General features: G+C 33.4%; 1 non-coding gene across 1 annotated transcript; it reads right to left on the minus strand.

The window, feature by feature from the left end:
- Positions 1-2327: 2327 nt before the first annotated feature.
- LOC117284638 lies at positions 2328-2434 on the minus strand. The gene has a single exon (XR_004515736.1). It is a non-coding gene; the product is annotated as a U6 spliceosomal RNA (small nuclear RNA).
- Positions 2435-8863: the final 6429 nt, after the last annotated feature.

The following is an 8863-nucleotide window of genomic DNA, read 5'->3' on the forward strand; positions in this document are numbered from 1 at the left end:
AAGAACATTCACAATTTTTAAAAATACCATCTGATTAATAGTTTCTAAATAAGTCATAGACATATTCACCTTGGATCTTTAATGTCTCCAAAAGTCCATATGCTGAAGACTTGGTCACTTGCATGTGGCACTATTGGAATGTGGTACAAACTTTAAGAGTTGAAGCCTGGCTACAGGAGGTTAAATCACTACAGTGTTTCCTAGAAGAAGGTACTAGAATTCTGGCCTCTTCCTCTTCCTGATTCCCAGCCACCATGAGATGATCAATTTTGTCTGCCATGTGTGTCCACCATGATGTATGGCCTCACCACAGATGCAAAAGCCACAAAGTCAGTATCCATTGACTAAAGCCATGAGTTAAAATAATCGTTTCCTCCTCTTAAGTTGCTAATCTCAGGTATATTTTCTGCAATGATGGAAAGTTGACTGATAAACATAGAGGGATGAAAAATATTCCACGATAAGGTGAAATTAAAGGGATAGATTGCTAGAGACAGGATTGAGTCTGAGAGATAAAAAATGGATGGCATCAAGGGGAAAAGAATTACATTATCGGTCTCACTCTAATGTTAAGGAATTGTAGCATTCCCCAACTGTTATTCTGTTAAAATCTTGCATATACACGTATGAAAAAAATTCAACTGGACCTCACCTTGCCTATCTCCAATGAAATGCCTTTAATATCTTTCTATTCATTTCTCTTATAAGTAATACCGCACAGTCCTTAGTCTCTAGCAAACCCCTTAAATTACATGAAGGCCTACAGTGAGAAATACTACTGCCCCTTATTAATCAGGATGACCAGTTTTGCAGAATTACTTTCTTCTCATTAAAAAGAAAATACAAGTTCAGTGTAGCAAAGAGTTTGACCTAGCCAATTTATATATGAGTCAAGGAAAGCTTAGTGTGATGGCCAACAGCCTAGACTCTGTAGACACATTCCTTGGGTACCAAGCACTGATTCTCCCATTTCCTGGAGATCTAATACTGCAAATCACTGAGCTTCAATGTCCTCATTTATAAAATGGAGGCAATCATGGTATCTTACAAGGTGATTATGAGGATTAAATTAACTCATAGCTCTAGAGTATTTTTAAGAAGCCCTGTGTAACTGGTCACACAATTACTATTAAAAAGAATTTTTAATTACTGAGTGAGCTATAAAAAAGTCATATGGCTTGCAAAAATAGTAATCTCTTTCCACTGGAGTATTTTGTCTTTTAAAAATTTATTAATTGAGGAGATAGAAACATGAAAGGCTAAAAGCACCCAGTGATCATTAGCTTCTTGGGATGACAAATAAAAACTAGCAGATAGCAGCTTCTTTGTGAGGTGTCCCTTGGGAGAAAGCACTGAAGTTTAATTGTGAAGTGACAGAAATTTGACTGGAAAAAAAAAAACAATACAGGCATTGGAGAGTGAAAGAGAAGGTAAGAAACAGCACCCAGTTGTGAACACTCAGCATGCACAGAGTAGTGGTGGAAATGAAAAGAAAAAATGGCAACTTAATCCAAGAAACACAGTTATAACAGATCTGAATATGGTTCTCTAACTGTTCTATTGGGTTCCCAGGATCTTGACTATGACATGTCTAGGTGTACATTTTCTTTTCATAGCTCGTTGGAGTCCTATATGTCTCACTTTTCTGTATGTCAAATTCTTTCGCTCTCTTTGGAAAGGTTTCTGTCATTAATTCTGTGAACAAGTTTTTTATGTCATTTGTACTTTTGCATGCTTTTTCATGGACTCCCATCACTCTTTTATTATTCTTCTTTGCATCATTGAGTTGTTAGATTGATTTCTCATAATCCCTTACTTTAAGAGATCTTTTTTTTTCATATTCACTGACTGCAATCCTATCTTCTATATCTGAAATTCTATCTTCATATTTGTTCATTCCCCTGTGAATGCTTTCTATAGTTTTTAATCTCCTGGATATCTGTTTCAATCTATTTCATGGATTCCACTTCTTTCCTATGTTGGGCATTCATAGTTTCCATTTCTTCCCTATGTTGGGCATTCATGTTTTCTATCATGGTCCTGAGCTCATGTATTCTTTTTTATCTGTTTCTTTTTCTTTTCTAGAGCCTCTAATCATGTCTTTCACTGTGCTCACCATCTCTGTAGTTTTCTGGGAAGTTATTTCTGCATTGAATTTTTCTAGAGCCTCATTCATTGGTTTTGTTACTTCCTGTGCTAACAGTTCAAGGTGTCCAGGTGGTTGGTTATCAGACTTTTCCACCTCATTTCCTCCAGAATTTTCCCTTGGTAAGCTGGAAGTTTGTGTTTGTGGAGACTCGTTTGAATGTCTTCCCATTTTATTTTTCAAAAATAAGGAATGCCTCACAAATTTGTGTGTCATCCTTGCACAGGTGCCATGCTAATCTTCTCTGTATCATTCCAATTTTAGTATATGTGCTGCCAAAGTGAGCACTCTTGTTTACTTTTTTATTTTTAAGTGCATCTCTTTCCTCTTTCTCTTTTCTCCTTTTGCATTTTCTCTTATTTATCCTTGTATTTTTTATTTTGTATTTTTGAAAATTCTTCTCTTTATTAATTAGTAATTTTTTTACCTTATTCTATATTTTTTTCCTCTTTTATTTTGTTATTGGATTTATGATGGTAGTTTTTAAAATTGGTTCTTACTGTATTTCTGTATCTGTTTGTTCATATGTAGTGATAGTTTTTGCCATTTGATTTCTTCTTTCTGAGCAGTGGTGGGGACTGAGCAAGGTGGCTTTAGCACAAGGGATTGTGTTTTGTTAGTAAACTAAACCCTTGCTCAATTTTGAGAAACTATATATCAGTCCAGCTATGCCCTAGTCATGCTTAATCTTTGGACAATACTTCAACTTGGAAAATATGGAAGGCAAAAGCCTTCAGCCAAAGTCTAGTCTCCTGTAGGAAAGGTTAGAGAGGCCCTGATGTCATTCACACTCACAGCAATAGCAACAAGAAATAAGACAATTGCTGTGGAGACCAAATCTATGCATGACCTCAGCATAGATGTCTTCCATACATATTCAGATGGCACATTGTTGATAAGTCTGAAGGAGCGATCACAGAGGGTCCATCTCAGGTATACAGAAGTCTCCTACACCTGCCTGAACTTGCAGAGGTTCCCTAGTCTTGAGCTAACTAGAGAAAGTAGGTCGCATAGCACACACTGAGTCAAAACCCACTAATCACAGCCACAGAAGCCACAGAGAAACTACACAAAGAAGTCCACTTGGAACTAAACTCAACACTACACACAAACCAATTTCCCTGGGCACAGCATCAACAGAAGGCTACTCACTAAGAAGTCCTTACAAAGATGTGGAAGAAAATTCCATGCCACCACATGGAGAAACCACAACATAAAAACAAGAAATGCGAAAAAGCAAGGCAATGTGATTCTTCCAAAAGTTAATTATTCTCTAGAAATTATCTTCACAGATATCAAAGTAGATGAAATACAAACAATTTAGAAGGTGGGTTTATTTTTTTTAATGATGGATGAGTTTTAAAAGAATACAAATAAATAGGTGAATGAACTAAGGAAAATAATTAAAGGTATGAAGCAGCAATTCAATAGAGATACAGACTCTGAAAAAGAATCAAATAGCAGCTTGAAAACCTTAATAAGTCAAACAAGAAAGTCAGCCTCACCAATAGACTAGATCAGACAGAGGAAAGAATAACAGAGCTAGTACACAGGTGGATGAAATAACATATTCATATACTAATAACAGAAAAAATAAGAAATTAAGCAGAACATAAATCTCTGGGGTATTGAAAAAACAAATGTGTAAAATACAGAATTAGGCAAGGCAGTCAAGATTCAAATTAGTGGTATAGAAAACCAATTCAGAAAAATAATAGCAAAAACTTTCCCAAATCTTGGGAATGATATGGATATCCAGGTACTGGAAGCATTTGGAAGTCTAAATAAACATGACCATGAAAAGAATCTCTCCATGATGTATTAATAGCTAAACTGCCAAAAGTGATGACCAAAAACATAATATTTAAAGCTAGAAAAGAGAATTACCAAGTCTTTTATAAAGGTAAATTCATCAAAATAACAGATTTGTCACCATAAATGCTTTACATACAAATGTAGGACATAAAATTATGTATTTCAAGCTCTGATGAAAAAAAAATTCCAATCTAGAATACTATCTCCAGAAAAATCATCCTTCAGAATCAAAGGAGAAATACATACTTTCCAAGCTAATCATAAACTGAAAAAGTTTATGATCCACCACTAAACTAAAACTACAAAAGATGCTCAAAGGACTCCCATGCCCAGATGAGAAACCAAGATAAACACAACCACAAGAACACAAGAAAGAATAAATCTCACTAAAAGAGTAGATAAACAAATGAGAAGAAGGAAAGAATCAAATGTGATTATGTCAGTCTTTAAGATGAATAAGTGAGAAAGAAATAAACATAGATGATTCAGGGCAACTAAGAAGAATAAACAAAATTAAAAAATTGTTACATATCTTGTAATGATAATTCTAAAATTGAACATCTGGATTATTCAGTTGAAACCAGCTGATTGTTGGGATCAGTTTATTGGATTAAAAACAAGACTCAATTGTTTGCGTTGTACAAGAAACTCATGTCACCATCAAAGACATGCCCAGGTTCAAGAGGATGGAGAATGATATTCCAATCAAATGGAATTCAAAGGCAAGTAGAAGTATATATACTCATATCTGATAAAGTAGACTTCAAATCAAAATCATTCAGAAGAAACAAAGATCATTATATATATTGATAAAGAGAAGAATATAACAGAATGATTAACAATTATAAATAATATATACTTAACATCAAAGCACTCAATTTCATGAGCCAAACACTGCAGGACATAAGTGAAATGCAAGTCCTAGTACAGTAATAGTGGTGACTTTAATATATCCATCCCACCAGAAGAAAAAAGAAAAAAATCACCTAGACAAAAAAAATAAATAAATAAATGGCAAGAACAAAGAGTTACATTATCATGTGGATCTGAGAGACTTAACATTCATGAACTTTTCTCTAAGACAGTTTCAAAAAAAAACATTCTTTTCATTAGTACATGAAATTTTTACTGTAATAGGTTATACTTTATAGCATAAAGCAAGTCTCAATACAAAAACCGAAACATCTCATCTGAACGTAAAGGGTTGAAACTAGATCAGCAGTAAGAGAAAGTGAAGAAACTACACAGCCACATGGAGATTGAGCAATACATGTTTGAGTGTGTAATAGCTTATTGAAGAAATTAAGAAGTAAATTTAAAAATTCATATAATTAAATAAAAATGGAAATACAACACACTAGAACTTATGAGACTCAGCAAAAGGAGCTCCGAGAAGGAAATTGATACCTATAATTGCTTGTTTTAGAAAACCAGAGGATCCCATGAAATAACCTAATGATATATCTCAAGGCCTTAGGAAAAGAGGAATACATTCGATATCAGTAGAAGTAAATAAATAATAAATATCAGTGTAGAAATAAGTGAAACAGTGGTTAAAAGAACAGTACAAAGGATAATTGAAACAGTTTTTCTTTGTAAAGATGAAATTGACAAACCTGTAGCCAAAAAAAAAAAGAAGGCATTAATGGGCTGTGGTTTAGCTCAGTGGCACCACACCTGCCTCACAAATACAAAGTCCTGAGTTCAACTCCCAGTACCAAAAAAAAAAAAAAAGCCATTAGTAAATAAAATTAGAATTGAAAAGGAAATATTATAACAGATACTGCTGGAGTCCAGGAGATCATTAGGCAATATTTTGAAAAATTACATGCCATTACATTGAAAATCTAGAATGTATTGACAGGTTTCTTAGACAAATGTAATCTACTAAAATTAAACTAAGAGGATATTAAAAACTTAAATGCATCACTAACAAGCAATGCGTAATAAACAATAACAAAAAGGCTTCAAACACAAAAATGTCTAGGACGAGAGTCACTGATACATTTTATTAGATTTTTAAAGAACTAATGCCAATGTTCCACATACTGTTCCATAAAATACAGAGGGAAGGAATGCTTCCAAGCTCATTATACAAAGCCATTTTTACCCTGCTTCCAAAACTTTGTAGTGATACAAGAAAGAAAGAAAATTAAAGACCAATATTTTGATGAGCACAGATGCTCAAATCCTCAACACAATATTTGCAAGTTGAATTCAGTATCACATTAAAAAGATCATAACATGATGAAATTGTTTTTATTTTAGCATTGAAAGTTTGTTTCAACACTCACAAATTAATATATGTAATGTATAACATAAATAAAATCAAGGATAAAAACACATGATCATTTCAGTCAATGCAGAAAAAAAGCCAATAAAATTCAATAATCATGATAAAAAACCTTAAACAACATGTATAGAAGGATCATATATCAACATAATAAAGATTATATATGAAAACTTGAAGCCAATATGAGACCAAACGAGGAAAAGTTGAAGTATTTCCTCTAACACAAGGAATGAAACAAGGGTGTATACTCTCACCGCCTTTTTTCAATATAGTATGGAAAATGTTACCCAAAGGAATTAGGCAAGAGAAGAATATAAAACTGATAAAATAGGAAAGGAGAAAGTCAAATTATTCCTATTTAAGGATGATATGATTATATACCAAGAAAATCCCTAAAAATCCCACCAAAACCCTTAGAATGGATAGACACATTTATCAGTGTAGCGGGGTGTAAAATCAACATCCCAAATTGATAGTTTCCTGTATGCTAATAGTGAACTTGCTGAGAAAGAAAACAATTCCATTCACAATAGCCTCAAAACAAAACAAATAGGCCCAGGAATAAACCTAACCTAGCTGAAAGACCTTTACAATGAAAATTACAGAACAGTGAAAAAAGAAATTGAAGAGAACAAATGAATATGAAAAGAGTTTCTATATTCTTAGAATGGGAGAAATAATATTGTTAAAATAGCCAAAAACTATCTATAGACTCAATGCAATTACCATCAAAACCAGAAAAACAATCCTAAAATTAATATTGAAGCACAAAAGACTGAATATCAAAAGGCAAAAAGAACAATACCTAATTTCAAAATACAGAAATACCTTAGTTCACAAACACTTCTCTTCATAATTTGATTTGAAAACAGAAACATTTCACAAAATTTTGCTTCCATTTGTGAATTCTGCACCTGCTGATTGACACGAGTGCAGCCTTCTACCATAAAATCATGAAATGAGTTAAGTTCATGAACCAAGGTACCACTATATGCCATACAGCAACAAAAACAACGTAACGTAAAAATAGACATATAAGCCAGTGGACTAGAATAGAAGTCCCACAAATCAGCCCATACATCCAACTGATTCTTGGCAAAAGAACTAAACCCATATATAGGAGAAAAGATAGCTTCTTCATAAAATGATGCTGAGAAAACAGAATGTGGATCTATAGAAAATTGAAATGAAATCCATTCCTTATCTTTTTGACCAATACAAAAATCAAGTCAAAATTGATCAAAGACCTTAAATTAAGACCTGAAAGTTTAAAACGACTAGAAGGAATGAAAAATGTTTCAAGACACTGGTATAGGCAGTGACTTTCTGAGCAGGATTGCTATGGCTCAGGAAATAATAGCAAGAAATAATTTTTTTAAGGACCAGTAAAGAGACAACAGGGATCACATGCAAATGAGGAAAGGACAAATGAGGAGGTGGTGAGAAGGGAACCAAGTATAAACCATTCATAGGGGCCTCACACTATTTACTAGCATCTATTGATTATAAAAAATAATGGGTTTCATTATATTTTCATGCATGCATATAACACGGTTTGATTATATCTTTCTATTACCCTCTCTTACCTCTCTTCCCCTTCTTATTGTCCCCACTTCTACTTTCATGCTATCTTCTTTTCTATTAGAATCTATATATAGAGAAAACGTGATGCTTGTATTTCTGAGTCACTTATTCTGCTTAACATGATAATCTCCAGTTCCATCCATTTTCCTACAAATGGCATAATTTCATTCCCTTTATGGATGAATTATACTCCTTTGTGTGTGTATGTGCTGCATTATTTATTCATCTGATTACATAATAGGCTGAGGACATAACTTAGCTATCATGAATACCACTCTCACTGCCTAAACCAGACAACATTTTGTTCTTGAACCTCTCTCTTCCAAAACTGTATGAAAATAAACCTGTTATTTAAGCCAAAAAATAAAATCAAGTTCACAATCGAGTAGTTTTTAATATACTAGTCAAGTTGAGTAACTATAGTCAATATCTCCTTCTAGAACATTTTCATCACTCCTATAAGAAACTCTGTACCTGTTAGCGTCACCTCATTAGTCTTTTTGTCTCTGTGGGTTTGCCTATTCTGGAATTTTATATTAATGAAATCATACAAAATGAGATTCTTGCATTTGACTCATTTAGCATAATAAAACATGTTTATTGGATGTATCAGTCTTACAGCATTAACAGTGTGCCATTCTGTTTTTATGGCTGAATGATACCTCCTGTGGATACTATATATATTCTAATCCATTCATCAAATGGTGATTATTTGGTTGTTTCCATTTTTTGGCTATTATGAAGAAATATTATACTGCTCTGAAAGAATAACATAAAATTTATGACATTAATTTCATTTGAAAATAATTATTTTAAGTCAGTCTTCAAAACATGCCAAGAAATAACTAGAATTCAGGGAGACCATAAGCAAATTAAAAAAGGTAAACTCCACTCCCAAATACTGACCATATAGATGATCTGGAACTCTCCTTGCCTCCCAGCTCCAGCCAGTGCTAACAGCAGGATGCATTCAGAGGTTGTCTGGATCCCAAGATCATTATTCAATTGTGAATTTGAAGATTTTC

The sequence above is a fragment of the Fukomys damarensis genome, unplaced genomic scaffold (assembly GCF_012274545.1).
Source record: "Fukomys damarensis isolate Sample0158 unplaced genomic scaffold, DMR_v1.0_HiC HiC_scaffold_38, whole genome shotgun sequence".
NCBI classification, from domain to species: Eukaryota; Metazoa; Chordata; class Mammalia; order Rodentia; family Bathyergidae; genus Fukomys; species Fukomys damarensis.